Source organism: Eucalyptus grandis, chromosome 5 (genome assembly GCF_016545825.1).
Source record: "Eucalyptus grandis isolate ANBG69807.140 chromosome 5, ASM1654582v1, whole genome shotgun sequence".
Classification (NCBI taxonomy): domain Eukaryota; kingdom Viridiplantae; phylum Streptophyta; class Magnoliopsida; order Myrtales; family Myrtaceae; genus Eucalyptus; species Eucalyptus grandis.
In genome coordinates this window covers 35,818,097-35,838,127 of record NC_052616.1, presented here as the reverse complement: position 1 = coordinate 35,838,127, position 20,031 = coordinate 35,818,097, and the positions used below count along the sequence as shown (strand labels likewise).

At 36.7% G+C, this 20,031-nt stretch overlaps 2 long non-coding RNA genes and 1 pseudogene across 6 annotated transcripts; 1 reads left to right on the top strand and 2 right to left on the bottom strand.

The window, feature by feature from the left end:
• Positions 1-4,698: 4,698 nt before the first annotated feature.
• Positions 4,699-8,043, bottom strand: LOC108959899. The gene is made up of 4 exons (XR_005551459.1): positions 7,781-8,043; positions 6,741-6,774; positions 6,595-6,661; positions 4,699-5,205 (listed from the first exon to the last, which is right to left on the bottom strand). It is a non-coding gene; the product is annotated as an uncharacterized LOC108959899 (long non-coding RNA).
• A 1,514-nt stretch (positions 8,044-9,557) lies between these two features.
• LOC104445123 lies at positions 9,558-10,583 on the top strand (annotated as a pseudogene).
• A 3,163-nt stretch (positions 10,584-13,746) lies between these two features.
• On the bottom strand, positions 13,747-19,805 carry LOC104444738. Of its 5 annotated transcripts, none has more exons than XR_005551449.1 (7): positions 19,438-19,805; positions 18,099-18,246; positions 16,509-16,544; positions 16,284-16,402; positions 15,663-15,754; positions 14,917-15,014; positions 13,747-14,097 (listed from the first exon to the last, which is right to left on the bottom strand). It is a non-coding gene; the product is annotated as an uncharacterized LOC104444738 (long non-coding RNA). The 5 variants fall into 5 exon arrangements; XR_005551448.1 differs by having other exon boundaries at positions 16,284-16,387; XR_005551447.1 differs by lacking the exon at positions 16,509-16,544 and having other exon boundaries at positions 16,284-16,387; positions 19,412-19,805.
• Positions 19,806-20,031: the final 226 nt, after the last annotated feature.

The following is a 20,031-nucleotide window of genomic DNA, read 5'->3' as shown; positions in this document are numbered from 1 at the left end:
TACCTTTCATACGAGGTGTTTGTGAAAGGTTTTAGGCGAGAATAATTTTTTTCCTAATTTTGCTTAACTGGATTGTCGTGATTCTTTTGAGCAATAATTTAGACTAAAAACGCATTCAGATTTTTGACAATTCTATTACTTACTATTTGTGCAATTCAATTTTTATCCAGGCCCACGCTATTGTCACGACAATAGTAGTTACTAATACAACAGTGATTTAAAGTGTAATGACCAACATAAACCCAATTTAAAAGAAGATAATAAAATCTTAAAGAAAATTGTAGTGGGTCCTAAATCCAATGGTAATTTTGAAGAAGAGCAAAGTGGCAACAAAAATATTAAATAAAAAAAGTAGCGGTTTAAACTTTGAGTAAAAGACAGTGTCTCAAACCTAAATTTGGGGTAGATTAAGGACGACTTGACCTAGTAAAAGACAGTGTCTCGAATCTATTTTAGATTATTTAAAAAGAGCTTTGACCTAATCAACTCCTAACACATTAAGGACGACTTGACCTAGTCAACCCCCAACATTTTTCTTATTAAGCTCCACGTCAACTTATGCGTTTATGATACGGGACACTTCCCTTTAACGTGTTTTCTCCTAACATGTGGCGATACATCGTCTAAACCATTTTGTTGTACTGGAAATTTCTCATATTTCACAATAAATATGGGAAATTATTTAAAAACTCCTAAATTTATTGCACATAATAAAAAAAAACTAATGATAATCCATTTAGAATTAGAATCATTCCCTTATTGAATGTGTAGCTTAGTTTTTTCTCTTTTGTAGCTCAGTTTAGTTAGTACTATCATTAATAATTAAATGAGTAGAAGTTCGATCCATGTTATCAAGCTCATGGGGAATCATGTTCCGGGGCTTAAGAACAAAGCCTGGTATATTTTTACTTGACTTGGTATCGAGTCAAGCTCATGAGGAATTATGTCTCGGGGCTTTGAACCAAATCATCTATGTTCTTTGCTTGACGAGTATCAAGTTTTCTTTCTCGTATTTTACTTTTAGCATTTCAATACTTGAATATTTAATTCTCACACTTTCATTGCATTGGATATTATTTTATTTTTTAGAATGGTTGGGATAAGCCTTAGGATCATAACAAATCCATAAAAACTATTGCATAAACACTTAGTGAGTTGAATGACCTTTAGCACTCATAATTAGCAATGAAGTCTGCTTGATACTTGGATGAGAAATCCAATTAAGTTAAAGGTACTAAAAAGGACACTAATAGAAATTATTAGTGTAATTAAGTCCCCCATCTTAGAAAATATTTAATTACGGGAAGTGAGGTAATCTCGGTGCATCACTTGGTTAGGCTAGTGATGACTCCCATTTCACGAGGCAATGGCTTGAGAGATTTCGTGCCTAATCAAAGGCCATCAGCCCCCTCTTGGGCATTATCTCTAACCCCGTCTTCCCCACCACGTTGGGAGGGTCACGACATTCATCAGTCCACCATGGTAGCATTTAAGTCGGTATTCACGGTCAAATAGAGATTTCAGAGATATCTCGACCACTTCATATTTCTTTAACACATTCTCCAACATGAAATGGAGAGCGGAAAGAGCATCGAAAGCAAATCGGCTTCAACTTTAGCCTCTTTGTGCCTCAACACTTCTTGACATTGCAACCTTTGCTGGATACAGATATATTTCTTTCCTCCAAATCACTCTCCATCCTAAAATTTAACTTTTTTCTTCTTCTTTTGCACCGTCATCAATTTCTTTCCCTCCTTTTGATGTTACTTGATCGCTTCAATTGCCTATTTGAGAGTGCCGACAAATAAAGAAAGGAATTAAGATACTTTTACATTAGAATTAAGTTTATACATAAGGCGTTTTGGACATGTTGGAAAAAATGGCTTATTCAATAAAAAAAAAAAAAAAAAGGCTCTGCATGGATTGTATCAGCACCCCATTTACTTGTTATTGGTAAAATTTTGCTGCAAGTGAGAAGCTAACCAAATATGTTAGCCTCATTCTTGAATAAGAGAATGGATTTATTTCTTCATACAACTATTTGCAGGTAGAGTCAAGTAGTCATGGATGGTAATTAATGTGATCAACTATCATTTGACAATGTCAATGGCTGTTGATACGCTTGTTAAGTTACATTCTAGATGCCTAGAAAATGTCAACAATTTATGTATTATACTCATACATAAAATATTTTCCCTATTTTTCCCTAACTAACTTTGAGGGAAAATTGTCTAAAAAATCATAAATTTTTTCACATATTACCAATTGAGTCCATCTAGCCAATTTTGGCGATAAATCGCTTATATGGACCTAATTATCCTAGCATGGTCGGCGCTAACGTAAAAAATTTCTAATAATATTTTAATATTTCTTATTTTTTATTAATTATTTCTTTTTTTCTATTTTCCTTCCTTACTTTTTTGGTTGTTTTCTTTTTTTCCTTTTCTCTTATTTTTTTTTTTCCTTTCACCTTTTTCCCTTCGTTGGCCTCAAGCAAGGGCTACCCTTGTCAACCTTGGGTGAGGGATGCCTAAGCTTGGGCTGGTGAGGGTAGCCATCATCCAATCAAGGGCAACTCTCGCTTGAGGCAATCAACAAGCCCCAATGGCCGGCAGAGGGAAAAAGAGAAAAGAAAAGAAGAGAAAAGGAAAAAATAAAAAGTAAAGAAAGAAAAGAGAAGAAAAGAAAATTAAGGAAAAATTAATAAAAACTCGAAAAAAAAATATTAAAATGTTATTAAAATTATCCACTTCAATGGCGCCGGCCAACTGTAGCATCCCCTGGTGTCGACATCAAGTAATGAAGCATATTGTGATTAGGTTGTTGAAAAGGATAATCACATTCAAGGCCTAATAAAACCCTGCCTCATCAGTCATCACTTTGTATATCAATTTAGTAAGATCAACATTTGCTTGCTCTTGAGGCACATGAACCAAGAGCATATCACTCGTTCAATCATGTAAGTCCATGAAATTCAACACGTGAGACTAATTGAGTTTACACGTGCATGTAAGTGTTAAAAAATTTGTTTAACGTCGTACTTGTGGTTAATATTAAGTCCTTGCCACCTGCGCATGGGGGAATAGAGTCCCTTGCAGAAGGACCTTTCCCAACGTAGCATGACTGAACTTTGTCAGTTTTCCGATTAAGTATATAATTCCCTCTTCTTCTTTTTTACAATTGAATACCTCAACTTTTCAAGTTATGCTCAATGTCAGCTTCCGTTTAGTACTTGACTGAAATTGTTGATGTACCACTTAAACAACCATAAAATATGTTGACGTGGGGCTTACATGGAAAATGATTATCAAGTGGCAATTTAACCAACGTGGAATCGGGCCTCTCCCTCTCTGCCCACCACTATTACCAACACTGTCCACCACAACTGCAACAACAAGCAATACCACACTCCACATCCATGAGCCAACATGACCACCGCCACCAACCAAGAACGTATTACATCTCCACCACCATCAACTGCCCAGGCGACCACCACCTCCATTGCCATCTCTCTCTGGGGCTAGCTGAGGCGGAGACATCGAACTCGAGGTGACAACCTCAAGCGAAGGTCGGGGATAGTGAAAGAGATAATCACAAGCTCTAGTGCGGCAGATGGCAACGACACGTCATGGCCTCATGGCATTAACGAGCGGAGGCAATGGCACTATACCAGTTTGGATGACAGCTGAGTAGGGAAGAAGACAATGAAGATGAAAGGAAAAAATAAATAATAAATAATATTTTAAAAATAAAAAATATTTTTCTACTCCATTTTCAAGTGGGCACTACTATTTATCAATGTGCATCATTTATACTGAATAAGCGACTCAATATAGTGAAATTTTTATTTTCTTCTAAATTGTTATATTTACATTACAATTTCAATTAGTCTCGAAGATTATACTACATATTTAAGGAAATCAAAAGCTAGTAGAAAACAGTGGAGCTGAAGATTACTGTTCTTGTGCTCCCTGTGTAACAAAGATCCTGCGTTCTCTCTGCCAAAGCCAGCTCCTCCCGATGCTGCAAGCAACTACAAAAACATCAACCTCTCACACCAATTTTAAGTCATTCTTTCACCCGTACCTTTCCCAAACGGAAGTGGTTGCTCGTGTCTGGTTCAGAGAACTCTCATGGGAGATATTAAGCGAAACTCTCAAGCAGCATTTACCCATGACTCATTACTAAAGGCTGACTGCCACTGTGATTTCGACATATAGCTAAATACGTAAAGTATATAAGCAGAATTACAGTCAAGAGAGATTAACCTTCATGAATTAACATGCTTAACAGTAAAAACATATATCAGAGAACATCCATCAACCAAAGGCAGAGGCATGGTTGTTGCATCTCCTAGTGAATATCTTCTACATGTACTTCAAAAAGTTGTGAACTAACATGCTTCTCTTCCTATTTCTTGCAAAGGAAAAGCCGTGAGTTTAGCCAAATCACTCTCCAGTGAAACCCCTTTTATCATTTCCACTCTTCAAACGACAGAAGATAATTCTATTTGAATATTTTGTGAAGACTTCTTCATTGAAGGGGTAATCATTGTAGTTTATGGATCATGTGCAGTGAAGAAAGATACCACGAAGCCATACCTGTATGCTAGCTTATAAACATCTCATACAATTTAGGAAGTAATGAATACTAAGAAAGCTTAATTGCAGATCAGATTACAATGTGACACAACCTAGCGTTCTCCATATTTACATGTAAATTAATGAGAGAACTCTGTTTTACCCTACAAATGCACGTCAATCAGTAATCAAAACAAGATTCATAAACCTCCAGTAAGCTTTGGTTGTCAATTGTAAAATGTCAAAATTTCAAAGTGGAGCTAAGCAGATATGAAATCAGCAACAGAAGCAAGTCCAGAAACTGACCTAATTCATTCCTCGGAGCTAATTGATGCAACGACAGCACTGAGCCACAGCCTCCACATTTCATTTGCACAGTCATAACATACTTTCTTCATACCTTAAAACGGCTAAGAGTCATCTAATCATTTATTAGTTTTATTTCAGTATGATCAACAGATGTACCAATGATTGATAATGCTGCTGCACACATTATGCATAGTTCACATGTCACATAAAGGGAGCATGCTGAATACTCCTCTGCAACTTCTGCAGATAAAAATTCAGTCCTCTGCCACTGTTCAAGAAGAACATCAAGAGCTTCCATTTTTGCACGTCTTGTTGCCTTGGAAAGCGCGAGGAGAAAAATAAAGAAAGCATATTGAACTTAGGAGCTCGTTAGAGAGAAAGTTGATCTTAGAGTAGTTTCAACATAAATTTAGGTAATGCATTTCATGAAAAATGTTTACACCTCCTCGTTTATCTATTTATTTCTTTTACTCTTGCTTAACGTTTGAGTCCAATAGTTTATCTTTAAATTGATGCATCTCTAAGTGTCATTGCCTTCTTCCTCTTAGTGTCGAGAGCATTAGTAATGCAAATAAAAAATAATTAACCAAAGCAAATAATAGCAACGCATCTATAACTCGTCTATTTCATTTTCAAATCGCCTCTTTTGTATCTGCTCCATGTTGACTATATTTTCAAGGCTTGAGTTCAACCTTTGCTTGGTGTGTAGACTAACTGAGGAAGATAGGATTTTGTCAAAGCCAACTGCATTAGATCATGAATCCTATTGGATGAACCACTGTCTCCAAGACAGAATTATTGACGCACCTTATGCAGAAATTTCAGTTCTTTCTTCAAATATTCACAACACTAAGAGTCTAAGAGAGGATCTTATGCGTGAAGCATGGACAACTCTGTTTGCTCCTCAATGTCAAGGAATGGACACTGTTTGTAGAGCATTCTCCTTACTATTAGGCATTCGATCAAATTTCTACTACTCAAGCATTATATTCTCTGAAATTTTATGTGAAACTGCAGTTATCCTCCCTATACTTGAGATTTTGCAGAGTCTCTCAACTCGCTTCTCATAACTTTAGAATTTTCCATCTCTCACTATGCCCTTTTAATCAAGAGAAGTGAAGCCACCATAACAAGTCCCTCTCACGTAATGTAAAGCAATAAATACATACTGAGAATAATCTATAACTTTGTAATATGTTAAGGCGATCAAATACTAATAAACATATTCAAGCATGCAATGCAGCACAATCTACAAGCACTGAACATTCTGGTCCGGCAGCTTACAAAGGCTTGATTTCTATTCAAAAAATAAAAATTATTCCCCTATTCTCTGTCTCCTCATTGAAGCTTTTTCTTTGACTGTAATCGGTCCAAAATTCAGACAGAGAACAATGGCAAATGAGAAATGTGAAACATTGTACATAGTAAAGCAAGATTCTTGCTATTGTTAGCCGTACTTGTATTTTATAAAAGAATAACAGGAACAAAACCATTACAGCCTAATAATGCATAGAAAATTCCACTTTTTAACAGATTTGTTCAGATGTACTATTTTATCACATAGTAAAGAAATATTTAAGGCAGAGACACAAAAAAGATCAACATTAACTACAAGTGGATAATGTGAGGGTATCAAATCAAAACAACAATAAAGTGCTGTTGGTCAAATTTACAGCAAGAAATAAAGAAGTAACGATAGACATACATTCCGTTTCTCATTAGTCCTATTTCTTCCTGCTGCAATAATGTGCCCTTTCTCAACAATCACACAGCTGTTCAATCAAAATATAAAATCAATAATGTACAATGTGAAATCACTTACCAATTAAGACCGAAAATAAAGTGACATACCTGAAATGCACCTGGTTATTAATACATACTCATCCTGTAATTCAGATACAAATCCCACTGAACGCTCCAACTGATATGGCTCTAACAACACTAAAGCAAAAACAGCAACTAATTTGAGAAACTACATTAATCAGGTTTCACTCAAACATTCAAGAAGTAGCCAGGAGTTTTAGCTTCTCGGTCATTTTCCGTCATAAAAGCTGCAGCAACATAAGGATAAAAAGAGAATCCGAAACTGTTGCGAAGGCTTCAGAATTCAGAATCAATGATTAGCTACTTGTGCTTTTGTCTTTATTCTACTGAATAAATTATGTGAACTTCGTGTTTCTCATGATTGTTTATTTTCCACATCCACAGTCCACAAGGCGAAAGAATACAACTACCTAACCAGTTATCCCTGGGCACAACTGATGTTCATACTACTCTCACACTCCAAGTAAATTTGGTTTTCAAGAAGTGGTTAAAGGACTCGACTGTCAAGCAACCTTTCCGGGTGGTTTACCATCTCACTGCATCTTCTTCACTCCTCCATGGTTTTTGCCTCTTCAAGCACCTCATAAAACATGGAGACAGAGCCCTCTATCCCATTGATGGAACCTTCTCAGAATTCAATTCTCCTGGCAAACCACTCACCCACTGCACATCTTATGATAAGTACATACTCCACATCCACATTTCCTACATACCTCAAAATCACCCAAATCCCTCCCTCCCTCCCTCTCAACCTACAACACCCGGACTGGCTCAGTTTTTCACCTGAAAAGGGGACTGAGGAAAACCATTATTTCACTCTTCCTCTCTTTTTCTTTCCCCACTTTGAACCTAGACTTCACCTGATTTTTTCAATAAATTGCCATCGATGAAAACAAAGAAAGAAAAGCTACACCTTCCAGAAAAAACTTACGAAGAAAACACTGCTTCAACGACACACTCTTCAAGTTCCCGCGTAATTGCAGGGCCAAACAAATCGTAATTAAAATCCATCTCAGATTCTCAAGTATTCCACCAACTTAATAAAATTCGGACGTGCCAGGTGTTACCTGATCTACAGCAAGCTGCACGAAGCCCAGAACCTCAGGAGAGAATCGTTCACCTCAAGCTACGTCACCAGTTTCCACGGCCGGCCTCCGTTGCCGTTGTTTCAGGAAGACGAGCTTCTTCCTCTGTTCGTTGACTCCGTTGGGAGGTGGCGATCTTCAATGCATCAGAGCTCACTGGCATCGTATCGATGGAGTTGGAAGTTTTGGCCATGGCGGAGAAAAGAAAGGTGCTTCCTAACAACGGAAAAATCAGAGAAAATGAACTAAGAGAAGGAAAATTAGTTCAAAAAAAAAGAAAAAACTAACTAGGGTTAATTAAAAGTAATTGTTTATTTTAAGCAGGCGACCATCACATATATATTATTTTCTATAATAATGGAAGGCTACTTCTATTGAGACAAAAAATTTGACAAAAAGTGGTTTCCAGAGAAATAACATGATGGGACGGTTTTATGGTTGAGGTTTCGGATAAATTTTTATGAGTTTGAGTTTGAATCCGATAGTTGAGTGAAGGGAGAACAATCAAGATCGCTCCATGATTTCAGGCCCAATTATAAAAATGCAAGAGTAGGGCTTGAATTGAGGGATCGATCTAAGTGCGAATAAAAATAAGCATACTAGAATTGAAATCACAATGAAAAGAAATAAGTAGTGAAACGAAAGTACAGGGAAATGAAAGTGCAAGAACCAAAGGCGCGAGTAAAGAGAACGTTAAAAAAAAAAAAAATGAAAGGCAAAAGATGGATAAAACTCACGGATAGTGTTCTTAGTCCTTCATACTCCATGGAGTGGAAGTTGTTTGTGCCTTCTCTTCTCAATCCTTCCTCCACCAAAATCAAATCCTCATCCCGCGACGATAAACCGCACGGTGATTTCCCACTTTCTTAGCGTGTTCCGACCAAATCTTCACCCATCATCGCGCCCTTTCCATGTTTGCATGCTCGCCCCATGTAAATGAGCATGCTGCGATCTTCTTCTTCTTCTTGCCTGCCCAAGCCTCATCACGCGACTTGGCATCCACGACCTCCGCATGCTTTTCTCGGTCGAACTCATCTTCTCGATATTAGGTTCGAGAAGGAGGTTGAGCTTCTCTCTATTTGTTGAGCTCTCGCCCCGGGCTGATCATTTTCCTTATTGTAGCTGGCAAAATTAACGCTAAAAGTACCTCAATGTCAATATATGGGTGAAAGCAAGTACCAGTTAGAAGTTTTTTCTAAGAAAAGAAAACTACAGGAACAAGGAAGAAAGAAAGGCATCATAATAAAGATCAGCTCAACTCACTCACCTATGAATTTCTTCCTTAGCAAGTTTCCATCTTTCCAACTACAAACGCAATTTTTTTAGTAGAGATATCATCATTCCCATCTCATTCTCATCTCCATCGATCGAATTGGAAGTCATCATCATCTTCATTCACTTCCTTAGAGGGAGATTAAACTCACATTTTCTCTTTGATCCTATTTGACTGTGTTTCTCGATGCTCATTTGACAATCTTGCGAGTCCTCCTATAGATCTGCTTCGCTCAAATTATCTTCATGCACATGTGAACCGTCGGCTGCTAAATATATTGATCCATGACCAACCACATAGGGTAAAACTGAATCTATTAGCTAATTACCTTGAAGTTCAACCTTGAAATTGTCCCTTAGTTGCTTGCATATTATTCGGAATCCCCACCTTTTTAGTCTTTTACTTGATAATGTAAGACCAAATTGAATATAACACCCATCAATTTGAGCAAAATTGAATTACTCTCCACAGCTCACATGGTAAAAGATGATCGACAAAGATATGATCCAAATACAAAAATTCGCAAACTCGTCCATGGTAATCCTACATTTTGCCATTAACATGTGATTCAATATCAAAGTCAGTTCTCTTTCCGCCCCGAGTCCGGCAAGAGGCCTGTTGAGGAGAAGCAAGATCCCCAGTCCGGCAAGGAAGGCTCCGATCCCGATTCCAGTGACAAGGTCATTGCAGAAGGCGGTCATGGAAGCCAGGTAATGATGGTGACAAGATTTACGACCCGACAACCCGTCTATGATCACCTCGCGATTTCAAGCCTCTCTATAAGAGCCAAACGCAGGAAGTGAACATGGAGAAGCAGGCGCTGCTGAGGTTGATAGTGAGGGGGAAGAAGAGTCTTCCGGACCCGTGCAAACGGAACCGACCCCAGTGGGAATATGTGGAGATGGTCACTACCAAGATCGATGATATCAAGTCGGCTCTCTCTCTCTCTCTCTCTGGTTCAAGTATGACTTGACATTGTTGCTTCTTGCAGAAAAGTACGACACTTCCACGAGGGGACACCGCCACACGGCTGCGGCCAGAGCGTTGGGGGAGGGCGTGTACCGCATACTTAGACACAAATCCAGAGGGAAGAAAGCGCACACACATCTCATATACAAGCACAAATTCCCTCCGGAAGATGAGAAGCAGGAGCCCCTGGAATCGCTCAACCTCGAAAGAGAAGGGTCCTTCCTCATCCAGATCAAGAACCCTGACCAGCGCGGGGCTGGCCCTTTCCAGTTCAGGGGACTCCAGAGCAAGCGCAAGGCCGTGTTCCCGGCCCACCTGCAAGGGAAATTCAGGCATCTGAGGTACAGCCCGGCTGACCCGCCCGACTTCCTGAACTACGAAGGGTGTGAGTTGCTGCTAATATCGGCATCGAACAACATAGAGGAAGAGCTGAGGTTAGAGCTCAAAGCGGAAGGATAGGTCGATCCCTCCTGCTCCGATCTGCTCGAGAGGTTCGGGGAAACTGCACCCATGGATGCCCTCCTCAGGGGCACCTGGATCTGAATTTCAATCTTTCTGACACTTTTTGGTCTGTGTTTAACTAGGAGGACCAGTTTCCTGTTTCAACTGCAGTTGGACATGTGTAATATATTCGGAACCCCTAATGCCAATCTGGCAATATAATCTAATTTCATCGGCCCAAATGGTTGTAACCTAGTTAGGAATGATAATGATGATTGCATGGCCTAAGTAGTGGAAATGGCAATTCCAAGAAGTTGATGGAATCACAGTTCTATGATTCACATATGGATCCAAACATCAGAAAAGGGATTGGCCTTTTGGAATTGCAATCACGTTCCAGATCATTCATGCCAACCAAACATTCACATAGGCAGGTGGACTCGAACTTAAAGCACGTGGACGGTGAGTGAGAGGGAGAGTGAGAGTATAGCGGTTTGCGAACGAGAAGAGTTTGCGAGCTTGTCAAATTTGGAGATGGGTGACAGACGTATACGGCAGTAGACTCTTTGGGGATTTTTTAAAGTGTCCTTCACAAATTTTTCAAAATTTCATTTTAGTATCTTCAATTTCATTTTATAATTGGATGGATGTGTTGTCTACTACTCAACGGCAAGAGAGGGAAAACAATAGAAAAAAGCTCAGGCATTTGCTACCTAAAATTGAGGAACAAAACAAGGGGGAGGTCACGGGCTACATTACGATAAATTCACAAAATTGAAATAATTATACTTATTGGGTAATTTTCTAGAATTTCATAGAGTAATTTTTACAGACGCCTAGCATTGTTTATTGTATTTCATAGAGTAATCTAACTATGCCTAGTCAGATGCCAATTGGCTTTTGTGGCAGAAGCAATAGCTATGTAAGAAGCCCTCTCATGGAAGAAGCCTCGTCAGCTAAGTCAATTATCCCTTATTTGTTTTTGAAGGTATAAATAATGTTTAGCTACACAACCATCATATTAGATCAATTCCACACTAGCCTCAATGTTGATGTGCTTAGAAAAAGGCGAGGGATTAGTTACTTTTTGTGACATTATTGATTGTACAAAATTCCATATTTTAAATTCGCTCATTCATACTTGTTTTCATTAATTGTGTCGTCTCTATATACCCATGAATTATATTTTTTTCAATCATGCCATCTTGTGATGTTTCATAAATATTTTGATATGATAACAGCTTCTACTTTTACTATGATTCATGGAAATTATGTTAGTATGACTTGATCCAGGGAAAAAAAAAAAGAAACTGTATTTGGAAAATCACTGTACTTTGTTTTAAAAATTTCCCGGGCACTGTGCGGATTTTCAATCAATAAAAAAAGAAAAAAAAAAGAAATATAGGAGGGCCACTTGTGTTGACGCCTTTGGGCCGGGGCCTAGTACAGCCCTTTCTCACTCCGGTCACTACCTTGGCAGATAGAGAGAGAGGGGCGATGGTGGCTTTTATATGACTCTGATTATCATTATTTTCCTTAAAACACATAATAAGAATTCAGCATTATTATAATAGAATTGCAGAATAATGTCATCACGATGTAAATAAGAAAGAATTGACATATTGCGACGCAATACTCGAATTATAAGATTTCACAGAAAAATCATATCTAATAAGTGACTTTGATACTAATTATTGTGCTATTTAGTGAAAAATCACAAGAATATTATATTTGCCTATGTGAATATAAAATAAAATAATCATATTCAGGCATACATGACTTTTAACATGTCATGTTATTAATGGACTCGGGAAAATGTATTAAACAAATTCATTGTTGAAGTACTTTTACCGAATATAATATGACATGTTGTCTATATGTATATAATTGGTTCACTTCGATAGTACAAGCATTTTTTTGTAAGTTCAATGCATAAGAGAATTTTTTTTTTATTGCAAATCACATATGTGAGTATACTTCACGTAAAGTGAGCATTTTCCTAATAGAGTTTTTCCCCAACTAATGAATATAGTATCACCAAATATTGACACTAGCTATTGTTATACTTCGGTAAGGTATTACAATTGTAAATTGTTTCTATGCAGTCTGATATGGACATCGAATTCTTCCTCAAATTAAGCCAAAAAAAAAAAGTTTAAGTTTGTAATTTGTTAATTTTCCTATAGTATTTGATTGCATTTAAATAATGATGCTCACTTATAAAGCACATCAATTAATGAGTAAAGCCACAATAGCTAAATTTCATTTAATAAAGCACTTTACACAAGACATGTTCAGGCTATCCATTTAACAATCGAGATATATTAAAGTTTATTTTTTTTTAAATTATTTAAGGGGTTGATAATTTGACTATGGGCCCCATATGAAAGGAAAATAAGACTCTATAAATGATTATCAAATAATTTCTTAAAAATGATTCTTTGTTTTGTTTATAAAAATAAATGAACGAAAAATATTTTCATCGTCAACGATAATGTTTAGACATAGATTATTGTTAATAATGAAAACATTTCTCATTGACTAATTATTTGAAGAGACACAGACAATCATTTTTGAAAAATATTATTCAAATTATTTATTTTCTGTAAAATAAACAAAGTCTATATTGATGTGTCAATATTTACAAGTCATCCAACCGCCTCTTCACATTTCTCCTCAGAGTAGATAGGCGTTCATCCAAGGCCTTGTTTTCTTCCATACATTTCCTTCTGATGGATAACTGCCGGTCAACTTTGGTTTGTCATCGATCGTACTCCTGCATGGTCGATTATCCATTCTTCTAACATTAGCCCAAATTTATAAGATTATATAAACAGATTATAATCCAAAATTACTATCTTCCCGCTCATTTTAGACTATGGGTCTTTTCGGCAAATCTTGTGGTACTTCTCATGTTTTATTAGAATTGATTATTACATAATCATAAACTCAAGTTTGGACTTCTTATCACCCGAAGAAAAGAGGCATCTTGTTCCGATGGAAGAATAAGGGAAGCACATTTAGGCAAGGATCAGCTGCCAATTGCCTCTGGACCGAGCAAATTATTAAGATCTTAATGTACTTGTCCAGCCACACGTGACTATCATGGTCTCCACAAGACCTATCATATCACTGAGATTTTCTCAGTCAACAACAATGAAGACATTAATTGACTCACCAATACTCTAATTCCAGTATTTAGGACATAATTGGCATAATTGGGAAGCTCAAATCCAATCAAAGCAATTCTTTCCCGGAAAATCCATGTGAAACACATGCAAGTCCTTCACATCTTTCATCATTGTTAGGGATCACACATGACAGTCCATAACTATAAAGCTCAGAATCATCAATAGCACGCCTGAAATTACCTCAAAGTTAAAAAAAACTCATATCAAACTACATCAAAAAGTATGTAGATGACAAAAATTAACCTCAGAAAATTGATAAATGTACAGGTTTATGCTGTAAAATTATCTAAACAATCTGATAATCAAGTTAAAGCATGAAATCGCTGGTGATCACATCTGCAACCCTCTGTGCACACATCAACATCCCGGCAAAAACTGATATGGACATGCATCGCGCTTCATTCCTCAGATCCCTTGATGAAATTCTGTGATTAGAAGAGCAGTAAATGGCACATGCATTATCAGTTGGAGTGCTTCGATTCATTTTAAGACATTTTGTGGGACGCTAATAACATTTATGCAGATCTCTGCACTTAAAGGGCTGTTTCTAAAATGTTTAACATCTTGAGACAAAAAAATTAACACTAATTGTTTCTGCCATATCACAAACTAGAGAGAACACATTTATGCAGATCTCTGCACTAAAAGGGCTGTTTCGAAAATGTTTAACATCTTGAGACAAAATAATTAACACTAATTGTTTCTTCCATATCACAAACTAGAGAGAATCTTAGTATGCTATGACCAGCACCACTAATGTCACAATTAGATTTGTGCTTTATCGCAAAACTACAGTTCAAAAGTTACCTTCCAAATAGTTCGTTTCAAGAGGGGGAGCTACCTTGAAGTGACAGTTTGACTTAGCTTATAGTCAAATGAACAGATTAACTAACAGGAATAAGAACAATGAACAATATAATCAGAATAAACCAAGAATCAGTAATGAAGAGCAATGACTAATGTTTTTCCTCATTGTGATTGACTACAATCATGCGAGTAAATCTATAGCTATAAGTATACTTGATCTTAACATGAGTATCATATCAAATTGTCACACTAAGAATCATTGCCACAGCGCCCTAATTTGGCATGACCTATAATATAAAATGTCACACCATGTACACACTAGTTATATGCATGAGTAATTGATAATCATTCAATATGCATCAGAGGTGCATCATATTACCATACATGATGTACAAGATGTTCATAAAAGAAAGGAATCATAAGTTCAAAGGTATTACCTAGTTGTGCAAAGGCATGAGAGTGTTCAACAAGACGAATCAATGCAGGAAGATTTAATGAGAAGCATGATTTACCCGTGACCTGTGAGGCTTTGGAGCTGAAAATCAAATATTAGCATTCAGCATATCTATAAGATACTTAAACAAATCACAGATTCCACAATGTCATCAACAGAAAATGAATGGAAAAGAAGGGGAAGAAAGGCAAAGAGAAATGATATTCATGGAACAGGGTTCTACAAAACAGAGAAGAAACACGAAACAAATTGATTTTGTCATTACAAAGACAAATTATTTCAAGGCCATGTTTTCGGTATGCAATGAGTTTCCAAAGCGTACTAATTATCTCGGATGCATGTAAAGATTATGATCTGATTGCAAGCGAAGAGCTCTTATTGAAGCATTGCTTGACCAAAAACCATATATGCAGAGCAATCCATGGCAGGGATCAAGGAAGAAGATATTTCTCTCAAACAAGTCTAATCAAAGAATTCTCAACTATTAAGATACACTTTGTCTTTTTTCTTAACCGAGGACATGATGTCCTGTTTCTCGTATGGCAATTTGGCTAAGAATACCCAGTCTAAAGGAAAGCCACATGTGATAAACAGGGTGTCTGCAAATTGGCAAAAAAAAAAAAAAAAAAAAGATTGAGCATCTGAAACTCAACCTTTTGTTTCCTAAGCAAATTCTACTCGTTTGCATAGCAATCATTAAATTGCTGAGCACTGGATAAGTGTACTCACCATCTCAAGATAAACACCTCATCCTTGATGGATGCTTGCAATTTTATTAACCCTCTGTCATTACATGACATTCCACTGGGCGCTTCATTTATCTGGAATGTAAGAATACAACAACATATCTTCACTACAGCAAACGATCGACATAGAGAGAGAGAGAGAGAGAGAGAGAGAGAGAGAGAGAGAGAGAGTTGTTAAGCATAATATGCAATCACTGAAGGGCCCAGCAACGATTCTTTCCAGCTATTTGAGAGAATCGGTTAAAAAGTACAAACAGAAAGAGGCTTCCTGTATTCTTTTTAATCAACATGAAGAAGATGAGTGAGGAAGACCGCAGTATTTGAGTTTAAAAGAGAACTTATTCCGAGGAAGGGTCTTTCAGGAAGATGTTGCTAGCAGACACAATGGTCAACTTCATTGATTGAAAGGGTAAACCTTGGTTCAAAATGTAGAATTGCTCTATATGATCATAGAAGCCTCTTAAAAAGTGTAATTAACTGTGGGTCCATTGAAAAAGAACTATCATTTCCCTTAAGTTATCTCATGTAAATAGGTGATACCAGCAGTATTATAACATTCTTACAGACAATTCAACTGGTTAAAATGGTCGATCACCGTACATACCATCGAGTTTTCCTCATTCATAAAAATCTCGCATAGGAGAATTTGCTTCTGATGCCATTATACCTCCACAACATTTGAAACCCTTTGATCCAGAATTCCCATTACTGCAAGAGACAAGACTGAAGTTGGAAACATTCATAAATTAGGCGAGATACTTGAAAAGGGGAACATAGATGAAATTTCTGTGGAAACCAGCCAATATTTCCAATGATTCTGCATTTTTACCTAGCTCATCAGCTTGAAACCAGAGACAGGTTCTATCTGCAAAACATTTCCAAATTTCATGCTGGAGACAATTTAATAGACTAATTGAAAAGGCACTTTGCAAAAGAAGGTACTATCTGAACAAAAACGAATTTACCAATAAGGGAATGTGTCTACCTTAGGACGTATACATTCCGGTCCTAAGAATATCAAATTTGCCAAATGCCTACTCCAGGAAATAGCTTTTAATGCAAGCAAATTATCTGTGAAGTGTACCATTTGATTCAATTGACAGTAAATAGACTCTACTAAGTGGTGTTGACCTTGACAAAGTTCCCGCATCAGATTTAAAATAGGCGTGTGCTTCGGGTAACTATGGCTTAAATTTTTTTACTTTAACGATGCCTTAGCATTGTTCTATAATTTATCGTCAACATAAAACCTAATGTCCTTGAAGAACAAACAACACTTTGTAAACAGGGTGATACATTGAGGCTCTTAATATGGATGAGCAACTTCTGTTCAGAGAGATCTTGGCACCAGTGATCTGATTGAGAGAAGATTTGTGGATGACTTGTTTACTAATATTGGCTAGGACGTGTTTCAATCAACTATAAATTCCAAACATTGCATATGACCCATGCTCACCGTTATAGTAACAGTCTCATTCTCTCTATCATGAAACTATGCAATAATTAGGGCAAGTTTTTTAGCTCCAGAGGGAGGAACTTGAGCTAGACAGTCCTTTAACTGCAAGATGAGTCCTCTTGTTTGATGTAGTATTCAGAAAGGCAATGAGCTAGTTCACGTTTCCCACAATACTTTTGACTCATAATCAGATTACTAAGAACAGCATAAGTACAAATTTCAAGCTCCGAAAGTCAAGAGTTTTCATGGTTTGTTTTTTCCCTAAATTTTGTATTAAATGCACCCTTAGTAAAAAATATCTTGCTTCTTCCCCCTGTAATTGAGCTTGTTCTTTTAATTTTAATCCTTAAACAGAAAAACGATGTCCGCAATCTATATTAGCTATTTTGTGTACTGCTCAATCACAATGATTGAGATCCTGTTTCGCTACGTTTTAACTTTTACATCAACAAAGTCTCGAGGGAAAAATTGATGACTTCTGAACAAGCTTCTAATGCGTAATGTTAGATCATGGCGGCATCAGATAGGTGACAAATTATACTGGAAACACATACCTAGCAGACACATGCTCTCATGTATGCAAGAAGAGCAACTGCAACTAGTAAACAAGAAAAGAGATTTCTTTATCAAGTACATTGCCCTTGGCATATCATAAAGCATAATTTCTTCACACTTGAAATATCATATTTCCTCGAAGATACCATATTTCTCGATTTAAACATGATATTAGTTAAGATATCTCACTGCTCTAAAAAAAGTAGCAATTCCCAGAACTGTAAATTTTAGGGCAAATAAAAAAAATTATCAATGCCAAACAAGTCACAAAGAATTTAAGAAAAAGGATATAAAGCAGGGAAAGAAACAATTAATATAAACTTGACTTCTTGATGCTTTCAGAAACTCCGCTTTCTACCATTTAGACTAGGAAAAGGTCAGAAAAGATGGAAAATCAGTTCCACAAACCTCCATTTATTTTCATTATGCACGGTTTATATGTCACATAAAGGGAGCATGTTGAAAACTTCTCTGCAACTTCTGCAGCCAATAATCCAGTCCTTCCCCACTATTCAATAAGAACATCAAGAGCTTCCACCTCTGCATGTCTTGTTGCCTATGAAAGCACAAGGAGAAAAACAACACAAGCATATCAAACTTAGAAGCTCTGTCAGAGAGACATTTTCTCTCACTGTAGTTTCAACATAAATTCTGAAAATGCATTTCATGAGAAATGTCTTCTGCTTCAAGCTAACTCATTGAGAGTATATATAAGATTGATCAAGGCATCTACTACATATATTCAACAAGTTTTGCTCACTTGAAGTTGCTGAGAATCTCACATGGAAAAGGAGGCTTCTATTGGATTAGCCACCTCCAACTTTTCTAACAGTATTTATATAAATACCTCTGTAAGCAAGGGACCTTTGTTCTTATTATGCTCCACAAGATACTAGAAGGGCCAAATATTCTTCGCATCAACTATTCTTACTGTCCACGAAGTCATTTATAGTAGTGTACTGTCACCACATAACTATCAATGATTACAACAATAAACTATTACAGAAGAGATGATCTCTACCAGAAACCAGGCTTAAATATGTGTAAATATGGTCATTGTATGAAGAAATCTCCCAAGGAGCAGATTCTTACATCTTAAAAGACAATCAATTCTCACAGTGCAATTTTATACCAAATAAGTATACCAATAGTCTAGCTGATATACGGCCTAAGAAAACAGTGTTAGGAACTTCACAAAAGCAGATATAGACCGTATTATTGATCCAGACAGAGAACAATGGCAAATGAAAAACGTGAAACATTAGGCATAACAAGGCAAAATTATAGTTATTGTTAGCAGTATATTTTATGAAAGAATAATGGGAACTAACCCTTTACAGCCTAATAATGCATAAAAAATCCATTCATTAACAGATTTGGTTTGATATATTGTTTTATCATCTATTAAAGAAATACTTAAGAGAGAAACATAAAATGATCAACAATAAACTATGAGTGGATAATTTGAGGGTATCAATCCAGAGAAACAACAAAGTGCTGCTAGGCCAAAATTTAAAGAAGGGAATGGGGAAGCAATGACAAACATGGATTTCATGTCTCAATAGTCGGGTTTCTTCTTGCTGCAATAAGATTCCCATCCTCAACAATCACACGGCGGTTCAATCAAAGTATATTCAAATAAAGCACAATCTGAAATAATTCACCAATTAAGCCTGAAATAACAATCATTTTAATTAGCAAATAACATATCTGAAATGCACCTGTTTACCAAAAACTAGTTCCTTACCCAGCTGGAACTTCAAGGCTGTCCAAAGCAAGTTTCGCCTTATATAAGAAAAGCAAATAGGTCTTGTTACTTGTTTGGAGAAAACAATATGAGGATAAGAATCAGAAATTATCTCATGAATGCATGCATGCATACAGGCAATTCAAGAGAAAATCAGCATCAAGTTGCCAGCAGTAGATATATTTCATTATCAATATGCAGCTACAATGCATGTCTCATGGCTATATGATAAATATCTTGCAAGTCCTCTATGATATTCTGGTCACAAACTTCCAGAAATGATTGTCACCGCACACTCAACCTCTAATTCAGATGCAAATCCCACATTCTGTTAGACTGATATAGCTCTAATGACACTAAAGCGAGAACCCTAGGCCCACTTTGGAGAAAAACGTCCCTCGTGACATTCCCGACATTTCAATCCGAACGGATTGTTAAATGGGTGAATTTTACTCACTAGTCCCTACTTAGTAGACTAATCATGCTAAGGGGTTATTAGATTTAATTAAGTGCAATTAGGTGGGTAGATTAAATTAGAATAATTAAATTAAGGATTTACCTATGCATGTTAGGAAAATGGTTAGTGTATTTAGC